The sequence below is a fragment of the Conger conger genome, chromosome 3 (genome assembly GCF_963514075.1).
Source record: "Conger conger chromosome 3, fConCon1.1, whole genome shotgun sequence".
NCBI lineage: Eukaryota > Metazoa > Chordata > Actinopteri > Anguilliformes > Congridae > Conger > Conger conger.
Genome location: NC_083762.1, coordinates 29,304,103 through 29,314,499, shown reverse-complemented (window position 1 = coordinate 29,314,499; position 10,397 = coordinate 29,304,103).

The window sequence follows — 10,397 nt, the reverse complement described above, 5'->3', positions numbered from 1 at the left end:
TGTAGTCTAACGTTAGTCACATAGTGCTTGGTGCTCCATGCTAGCTTAAGAGTTTCACTGAATTAACATTGCAATCTTGATTTTTGTTACTGGATTCAATACATTTCATACACAGCAAGTCTTTTATTGCTGCTAGCTTGAGTAGTAGTAGTACTAGCTTGTAGTTCTGATGTCCCTGTGATAGACTGACAGTTAACTGAGGGGCGTTCAATTTCAAATGATTTTCACCGCAAACGTATTGTATGTAACGTTATTGTAATTGAAATCTACAGACTCAATTAGAGAAAGTGTAGTAAAGTGTAGTTTTCTTTCCACTATTCTGAAAGAATACATGTTATGTAAGCAAAATAACCCCAAATCTCAAAATTGACCAGTGCATGATGGTTTTGCCTGTCTCTTGCCTTAAAGCTGCATGAGAGAGAACTTTATTATAGCCTAAATTCGTTTTTTTCTTTTGCTGTCAGTTAATGAATTGGCCTTAGCAAGACCCAAAAAATAATTTTCATGACTTGAGACCGCATGAGACCCTGTGAATTTATTATTTTAGAATTTCAGTGTACTGGCTAGTACACAGTCACTTCAATGTAGTGCACTTTTTATTTTTTTTTAAATCTGCCAAACTTATCTCATGCAGCTTAAGTTAACACGCTGTCAGTTAGGGAGAGCTCAGAGATCCCACATATGGGGACCCAGTTGGCATTTTTGCTCAGTCTACACTTTTTTATATTACAGATAACTACACTGACCTCTGCCAGAAGGGTGAGGACTAGAAGCAATCACTCAAGAGGAAGACCAAGCCAAACAGTAGGTGGATGAAGGATGTGGAAGAGGAGGGTGAAAGGCCAACAAAACAGGTAATTACATAGATAAAGAACAGTATGCAGAAAGGCTCCCGTTTTAACCGATTTCCCTTGGTATATTTCATACCGGGCCAATGTCTATCTAATATAGGGCTGGTTTGATATGATGACTGACCCACGTTTCATTGCTCTGATTGGTTGTAGGTTTATCCAATTGCATCCAGACCATTTTGGTCTGCGACTGTTGGTAATGCCCCTTGGAATTCGAAAATGCACCGAGCCTTTCCAGACCCATATTTGCAAGTGAATTTGGGTCTGGGCGAAGCCAGGCTAGATAGCCACCTCTCTAAGTGATTCTAGCTGAAAAAAAACGTGCATTGCAATACAGAAGTGATATTACTTTATAATTATTCATTATTGATATTATTGATGTGCGGAAAACAAACTGAAAAGCAAAACCTTCCTTCAAGGTCAAGGTCAGGTTTATTTTGTCACATTACAGGTACAATGTGCAGTGAAATGTTACTGCTGGCTCTTAAGTGTGCTCCAAAAGTAAGAAATACAAAGTACACAAAAACAATACAGATATGTACAGGAAATTGAAAGGGGGTGAGGATAGGCGCAGATAACATTTGCAGTTGGGTTAAACTATTGGGTGGGAAGACTAGGAATGCAAGGATATTTACAAATCAATCTTTACAGCAGGTTTAAATAGGTAATTACAATCTGGATATAAGCATGGATATGTATTATGTACAAACTATAAGTAATCACAGATTGGACTATACTAACATCTATCATCAATATAAGGTGCTGTTAATATTACATGCACAAAGTGAATGTTTGCATCTCCTGAGTATAGGGTTATACTTGGTGCTAGGATATTATTGCTGAGTTAGTCCAGGTATGTGTGGCACAGTGACAGTAGGATGGGGGGTGGGGGCGGGGGCATCCTGTTGGGAGCAGGACCAGGCCTAGGCAGTGCCATTCAGGGTCCGGATGGCCTGAGGGTAGAAACTCCTCCTGAGTCTCTCCCAGCTCGCCTTGTGGATGCGGAACCTTCTCCCTGACCTCAGCAGACAGTCCTTGGTGTAGATGTGCTGGAGGGGAGGGACTGGCCCCCCTGAGGCACGTTCAGCTGACAGTACCATTCTTGTAGGGCCTTGTGGTCCTGCATGGTGCTGTTCCCATACTAAGCACTGATGTTCCCAGTCAGGATGCTCTTGATTCTACTCTGTAGAAACTACAGAGAATCTGAGGGAGCCGCTCAGAATTTCCTCAGACATCTGAGGTGATACCCGTCTCTTTCGTGATTTGTTCGCCACAGTGTCTATGAGTGTTGTCCATGACAGGTCCTTGGTGATCTGGACACCAAGGTACTTGAAGCTGCCCACTCTCTCCACAGGGGTACCATCGATGTTTAGAGGGCTGTAGTTCCAGCACCCCAAAAGAGGCAGCAGACCAAATGATTGAAGACCTGAAGAAGGAGTTGATGGCAAAGCAAGCATCTTTAGAGGTAAATCATTTGAATAAACACATTTTTTTTAGTCATTTTGAGTTGAAGTAATAACTTGTATGTGACTTTTGCTGCCACAGGATACAAACTATTTAATCTTGTGTTTGACACAGTAGATTTTTTTTTTTTAATGCCCAAGTGCCCAAGAACTGGAGTAAGGCACAGCAGCAAATAAAGGAACTTAAAAGAGAGAACAAGAGGCTGAAAGAAGGCAATGTTAAAGAGATACTAGATGGCATGAGAGGTAATTTTATGAATTTCATGAAATTAAGTTAAACAAATACTCTCTGTGGCTAACGTTAGCCATCAAACTCACGTTTAACATGTACCTTGGTGTTAGTAATGATACTTTTATTTTATAACGTTAGCTAGCTAACAAGCTGGTGTAACTTGGCTAATGACGCAACAACACACTCATCCTCCTTGAAGTTTTTTTCAGTGTTGAGACGAGAGAATCTGCCTAAGTCCAGTCCTGGAGTCACGACACTCTGACGCTAACAGAAGTACATCATAACACTCTGGTCTGACGAGTCTGACACATTGTCGTTGGTCTTCCAGTGGGCTTTGGAGTCCGTCTAGCCAGTCTACTGGCCTGATTGATGGAGTGCTGCAGAGATAGTGGTCCTTCTGCCAGATTATCCCATCTCTGCACTGGAACACTGAAAAAAAAACCAACTTCAAGTCGGAAAGAATCCGCCGAGAAACTCAGGGATTAAAGATCTCCGTCCAAAAAAACGCAGGGAGTGGGTGTTTTGCGGGACTTGGGAATCGCGGTACTAGGTGATACGTAGCTGATTTGTATAGGCATATCTACTTGGATGTCGGTAATTATATATATATATAGCCTACTTATACATTTTGCCATAGGATTGCATCAGATCCGTGTTGTAGGCTAATGGAGACAGATCGGGTGATGGAGCCTATTGTAACGTAACGTTACTAGGCTAATTAAAGCCACAACCCGGAAATCATACACTTCTTGACAATATAACAATATAGGGAAGCTATAACAACGAAACAATAATATAGCCCCAAGGTGTAGCCTAGGCTATTGAATCTGCACATCTCGACGTGGCGCGCACATTCAAGTCTACATAGGGTACACTACCGTTAGATTAACTCCAAAATATAGGCCTACATTTATAAACTCAAATTACGAGAGACTTAATGTTCAGCAAGCAATAGTTCAAATACGAATGAAGTTAATCAAGATTGCAATTCAAGTCAAAAGTTTGCTACGGAGCGAGAAGCCTCTGTTCAAGAAGAACTGGAGCAACCTGAAATTCACCAATCCGACGAACGAGAAGAAAGCAATCCTTTTGCAACCACGCACATCTTCTGACCGAGAACAATCCACAAGGAAAGTTTATTCCAGCAGTTAAGAATCGTGATAGTTGCATGCGCACAATAATTTTCCCTAATCTCTAGCACTTTTCCTGAGGATGCACCCGTCTTCATTAGGCCTATATAGTCAAGTGATAGACGATAGACTAAACATTTCGTTCCGGAGTTGGGCTAAAATAGCGCCTTCTTTTCACAGAAATGGCATGCGTATATTTGAACCTTCAAACATCGTTTTCCAGAGGATCAATACATTTAAATCGTTTTTCTTCGATGATTCTGAATAAACAAATTAAGCAGCTTTGTCCCATGATCCAATAAAATAACCCCGTAATTCAGAAAAGGAGACAGGGAAAGCCGTACGAATGGTGCTACAGCCGGGGTTTTACCTCCCCCTAGTGGATACTTTAGGGAAGATAAATTCCTTTTCTACAGGCCTGACAGTATGTGTTCCCTGCCAAACTGCAATAACGGAATATACCGGTTAGGCTAAATGTTTTCAAAAGCGCTAAAGGACTGCAATAGATCCAAAGTTTTAAGTTGTTCATTTTGCGTAGTATTGCGTAAGTTGATGCTAACGCATCAGTTCAACAACTTTAGCATAATTAGTTCAAATAACTAATTAAATATACAATATAATCGCTGTTTCAGAAATATGAAGTCGCCTTACGTAACACTGAACGTCAATTCGATAACAATTAGTCTACTTTCCATTCTAATGTAAACTTATGTTCACATGAATGCTCATAGCACTTGGAATAATGGTGGCACATGGATGTGACAGTTTAGATAAACAAATGCCCTTACATTTGCTGACTCAATAGAAACATTAAACCTGAAACGTATTTTAAAAGGTGTTTTTAATTATTTATCCTAAAGCCTCATGAAATTTAGGCAATTTGTTATTTCAGTGTCCAATGTAGGCCTTGGAAATGGCATGTGTGAATTATCTGGTAACAAATTCAGAAAATTAAACTTGAAACCAGCAAAAGGCCAACAGACACTGTGGCCCTCCAGGGTTTGGGTTTGAGACCCTGTTTTGAATCCTGGTGTTTGTGTATGTTGATAATGTTGGACATGCATGATTTTGGGCAGAGCGGTGAAGAGAAAATGCAGGGATCTCTGGCCCGGCTAGAGAAGGCCCTGGAGAAGGAAGTGGAGAGGGAGGTGGCACGGAGGCTGGCTCCATTTGAGGAGCGACACCAAAAATTGGAGGCGCACAGCCGCATTCAGCAGTCATCTGCGGTAAATCTATAGAAACTCTAAAGTTTGTAATATGTATAACATTTTCCTAAATGTACCAGGTACATTATTTGAGTCTGTACGGAATAATGGTGTTACATGGTTGTTTAAAAATCCAAAGGCGAAATCAAACTTGTTTGAAAGACATTATTTACTTTCATCACAGCTGTCATCTAAAACTGGCTAATTTAACACGCAAAATGAAAACATGGGTCTGGCGCTGGCAGCAGTTCTGTGGGCAAAAAACCCCCGAAAACATCCAGTTGTTAAATGAGGAGAAGGGTCAGACTGGTCAAAGCTGACAGGAAGCTGACAGTGATGCAAATAACCATGCATTACAACAGTGGTATGCAGAAGAGAATCTCTGAACACACAACACGTCAAACCTCTAAGTGGATAGGCTACAGCAGCAGAAGACTTAAGTCTGAAAAATAAGTAATACCTAATGTGTATCGAGTGTATATACAGTACTGTGGAGAACTCTTAGGCACCCTAGACTTTATTACAGGTTATATAGATTTCCAAATATTCCTTTCTGAGATCAGAAGCAAGGATCCAACCAAAGTCTGCAGAAAAACTGTGGGAAATTCTCCAGCATGCTTGGAACAACTTCCCTGCTGATTGTCTTATAGAACTGCAGGACAGCGTTGGCTGTCTCAGAGAAGTGATGCAGTTTTAACACCGAAGGTCACAAAAAATATAGATTTCATTCAGTTTTTAACTATTCTGTCAAATTTCTAAAATGTAATGTAAAATGTATAGTATGTTTATTTCGGACCTTTCATTGAATTATTTTTGAAAGAATCTTATCTGTGCAGAATGTTATACAGGTGCCTAACACTTTTGCACACTACTGTATATTTGTTTTGTTAATTAAATGCAAAATCCCCACAACAAAAGTTTACTCATGATTATAATCTTCATATAATTATTAATGTATTAATTTACATTTTAGTCATTTAGCACACACTTTTAATCCAAAGCGACTTACAAGAACAGCACAAGTTCCTCAACAAGTGAAAAGCATGAAATCCATAAATGGCAAACAAACTCACATGTAGGGCTGCCATCAAATGAAAGGGCAGTGTATAGTGCAGTGTCGCTCGACTGAAATCACATAACATTCATGAATGTTCTATTGTCGGCCAATGTAGACAGTGGTGTTGTCCATATAAAAAAATACATAAACACAGAGTATAAAACATCACCCGTTCCAATGACGTTGCTGCTGTACGATAAACTGGCCTTGAGTGAAGATTTTTAATTGTATTTTTGGTGTATAATGTGAAATGGGGATGATGATTCTGTTCGCTCTGAATGTGGGAGGCTGACACACAGGTGTGATGTTGCAGGCTGATGCCTCCCCGTCTGCCCCACCTGGCCCCACCCGGCTGCAGAACCTGCGGGGAATGGAGGATATTCACCCTCCAATTGCCTCACGCTGCTCGCCCTGGACCACAGTGGGGCCTTTGTACCGGAATTGGACCCCCCCTCACCAACAAACCAAACCCCCCACAGTCCATCCTCACTGAGTCTGATCCCTGGCTGAACCAGGGATCCTCCGTCCAGGTGGGCTTAACCTTCACCCTGGGGAGCTCCAGGGAGAAGCCTGATCTGCCCTGGGAAGACCTGCAGGCAGGCAAAGCTATCCCCGACACCCCCGCCAGCCCCGACACCCCTGCCAGCCCGACGCCCCCACCATCATCTTGAAGAGCCAGGAGCCCCTGCAGGTCACGGAGTCTAAACCTCCCACCGAGCCGCGGAAGAAGAACTCCCGCTTCCAGAGGCTGTTCTCGGCCAAAGTGGCACTTACTCCCTGCTCCAACAACTCAGGTTAGCCCACCCCACCCTGAATGGCTTATTATATTCATAATTATGCTCACATTTACGTGTGAAGATTCAAATCGGTCATCTCTTGTTATTTCAATACGAAACCATCTCACGGTGTATGGATGGGGAATCTCTCAAAGGAATTTCTCTATCAGCTATGAATTTGAACATTTGTATTGCACAAAAAGGAAACATGGAAAAATAAGGTAACCAATGAGCACATGGTGAAGAAAACTAAATAGCCATTTAGCAAATTACATGAACAAGACAGCCAGTGAATAGATTACATTAACATCAATAAAATGGCCAATCGGCAGAGGATTTGCATCACCATCTGCTCAAAAGGAAAGATGAGATGAAAAAACAAGATGGCCGATGAGCAAAACAAAATGGCCGACAAGTAAAACAAAATGGCTGACGGGCAGAATACATTTGAAATGTATTATACTCAGTCTTTTTTTCACTGGTATGACATCACTCACTGATCATGTGACCCCACAGATGTGCCCCATTTCCTGCCCTTTGCCAATCCTAAAGGGGCCTTCGAGCAAAGCTTCCAGCTCAACACATCTGAGAACTGGTAGGCAGACGCTAATGCTAACCAAGCTAATCCAGAACAAATAAACTCAAAGTACATTAATTTCAGACATTGCAATATGTATTATTAGTGTGGTTGTAATTTGATTCAGCAACTGGACGGAACACAACCTCTCTTATATAAATGCAATATAAAGCGATTTATTGCAGATATGTGTGAAAATATAGTTGTGATTGGTGTACCTGGACATGCAGGGAGAAGATCGAAGGGCTGGCCTCCATCCGCAGGCTGGCTCAGTGTCACCCCGAGCTACTTACGGCCAAACTACATCAAATCTGACCTTTGCGACATGGCTCAGGCAGTAAGAGCAGTCGTCTGGCAGTCGGAGGGTTGCCGGTTCGATCCCCCGCCCGGGCTGTGTCGAAGTGTCCCTGAGCAAGACACCTAACCCCCAAATGCTCCTGATGAGCTGGTCGGTGCCTTGCATGGCAGCCAATCGCCGTCGGTGTGTGAGTGTGTGTATGAATGGGTGAATGAGAAGCATCAATTGTACAGCGCTTTGGATGAAGGCGCTATATAAATGCCGACCATTTACCAAATCTGCTTGGTGGTCACACAGGAGGTACTCAGGTTTTTCTGTCTGAACCCGTAGTTTATTCTGTTTCACACTGGTTTGCATTTGTGCTTCTGCCATTGTTCTGATGGTGTGTACAGTTGCTCACACACCTGTTAGTTTGTCTCCAGGTGAATCTGCTGTCAATGGTGTCCCGTGCTGCCACGGAGACACTGGGGGTTCTGTACCTCCGCCTGCAGAGAGCCATGGACCCCAAGCTGGACTGGACCGCCAGGGCGCTGCTCCAGAAGGCCGGAGAGACCAGCCACTTTATCCGGGAGGATGTAGATGTGGCCTTGGGTCACATGCTGCGCAACTGCAGCCCCAAACGCTGCATGAAAGCGGGCAGGGCTTACCATCAAACACAATCGTGGAATTTGACTCAAACTTGGCATTGTGTTTAATATGTGAGCTGTGGATTCACAAATGGGTTTTTCTCTCACTAGTGACCTAAACGCAGGGATCAGGGACTGCAACGCTCGCCTGCTGAAGGCCCTGGTTCAGATCATGGGGTCGACCCGCCTCCTTGGATTAAAAAAATGAACAAACAGTTTCCTGTCTGCCGTCTGCCGACTGCCTCGCCACGCCTCACCGGAAGTCAGGTGGGCAGCACGTCTTTACCCACCTGGCTGTCTGTCTGTCCATGCATTCGCTGCGGGAAGAAGACAGCACAGCCTCCACGCGACACTGAAGAGGCGTGTCAGCCAAGACAGCCCAACAATGTCCAGAGCCTTCAGCATCTCAGGGCGAATCTCATCTACACCCGGCGACTTGCCACTGAGGAGCTTTTTGACTACCTCAGCAACTTCCGCCAGGGATATAGGTGCAGATTCCCCAGAGTCTTCGGGCTCTGCCTCTTCCACAGAGGACGTGTTGTTCGGGTTCAGGAGCTCCTCAAAGTGCTCTTTCCACCTCCCAACAATATTCCTAGTCCGGGTCAGCAGTTCTCCTCCCCTGCTGAAAACAGCCTGAGACAAGCCCTGCTTTCCCTTTCTGAGTCGTCGGATGGTTTGCCAGAACTTCCTCGAGGCCAACCGAAAGTCCTTCTCCATAGCCTCCCCGAACTCCTCCTATACCCGGGTTTTTGCTTCAGCGACTGCCGAAGCCGCAGCCCTTCTGGCCACCCGGTACCTGTCTGCTGCTTCAGGGGACCCCCGGGCCAGCCAAGCCCGAAAGGCCTCCTTCTTCAGCTTGACGGCCTCCCTCACTGCTGGTGTCCACACGTTCCCAGTTCACCCTCACTACACGTTTGGGTTTATCGGGTCTGTCCGGCAGCCTCCCCGGCCACTTGATCCAACTCACCACCAGGTGGTGATCAGTTGACAGCTCCGCTCCTCTCTTCACCCGAGTGTCCAAGACATACGGCCGCAGGTCTGACGATACGACCACAAAGCCTAAGGTGCTCTGGTACCAAGTACACTCATGAGCTACCCTATGCTCGAACATAGTGTTTGTTATCGACAATCCATGACCAGCACAGAAGTCCAATAACAAAACACGGCTTGGGTTCAGATCGGGCAGGCCGTTCCTCCCAATCACCCCCCTCCAGGTTTCTCCGTCATCGCCCACGTGAGCATTGAAGTCGCCCAGCAGAACTATGGAGTCTCCGGGTGGCACCCTTTCCAGGATGCCGCCCAGTGACTCCAAGAAGGCCGGATACTCTGAACTGCCGTTTGGTGCATAAGCACAAATGACAGTCAGAGCTTTCCCCCCAGCGACACGTAGTCGCAGAGAGGCGACCCTCTCGTTCCTCGGGTGGAACTCCAACACAGTCGCGCTCAGCCGGTGGCTTGTGAGTATCCCCACACCCGCCCGGCGCCTCTCACCTTGAGCAACTCCAGAAAAGAACAGAGTCCAGCCCCTCTCCAGGAGTTTGGTTCCGGAACCAGTACTGTGCGTGGAGGTGAGCCCAACTATATCTAGTTGGTACCGCTCCGCCTCCCGCACTAGCTCCGGTTCCTTCCCCACCAGAGAGGTGACGTTCCACGTCCCCAGAACCAGTCTACGGCGCCAAGGATCAGTGCCTTTGCCTACTGCCCGTTGGGCAAAGCACCCGACTCCGATGCCGACCCCTGCAGGTGGTGAGCCCACAGGGCGGCGACCCCACGTGACCAGTTCGGGCTGTGCCTGGCCGGGCCCCATGGGATAAGGCCCGGCCACCAGACGCTCGCCGACGAGCTCCCCTCCCGGGTCTGGCTCCAGCAGGGGGCCCCGGTTTCCCTTTTCCGGGCGAGGTAACTGGGTCGTTGTGTGGCCGTATCATGGGAGTCTTTGAATCGCTCTTAGTCCGACCCCTCCCCCGGGACCAATTTGCCTTGGGAGACCCTACTGGGGGCTAACAGTGCCCCCGACAACCTAGCTCCCAGGATCACCGGAACACACAAACCCCTCCACCACGTTAAGGTGGCGATTCCTCGGAGGGGTAGTTGCATACATTGAAAGTTTAATTCCCTTCTGTGTTACTCTGTAAAGTGTTTTTGTGATAGTTTTTTGTGACAGTATGTAATTGAATTGAAT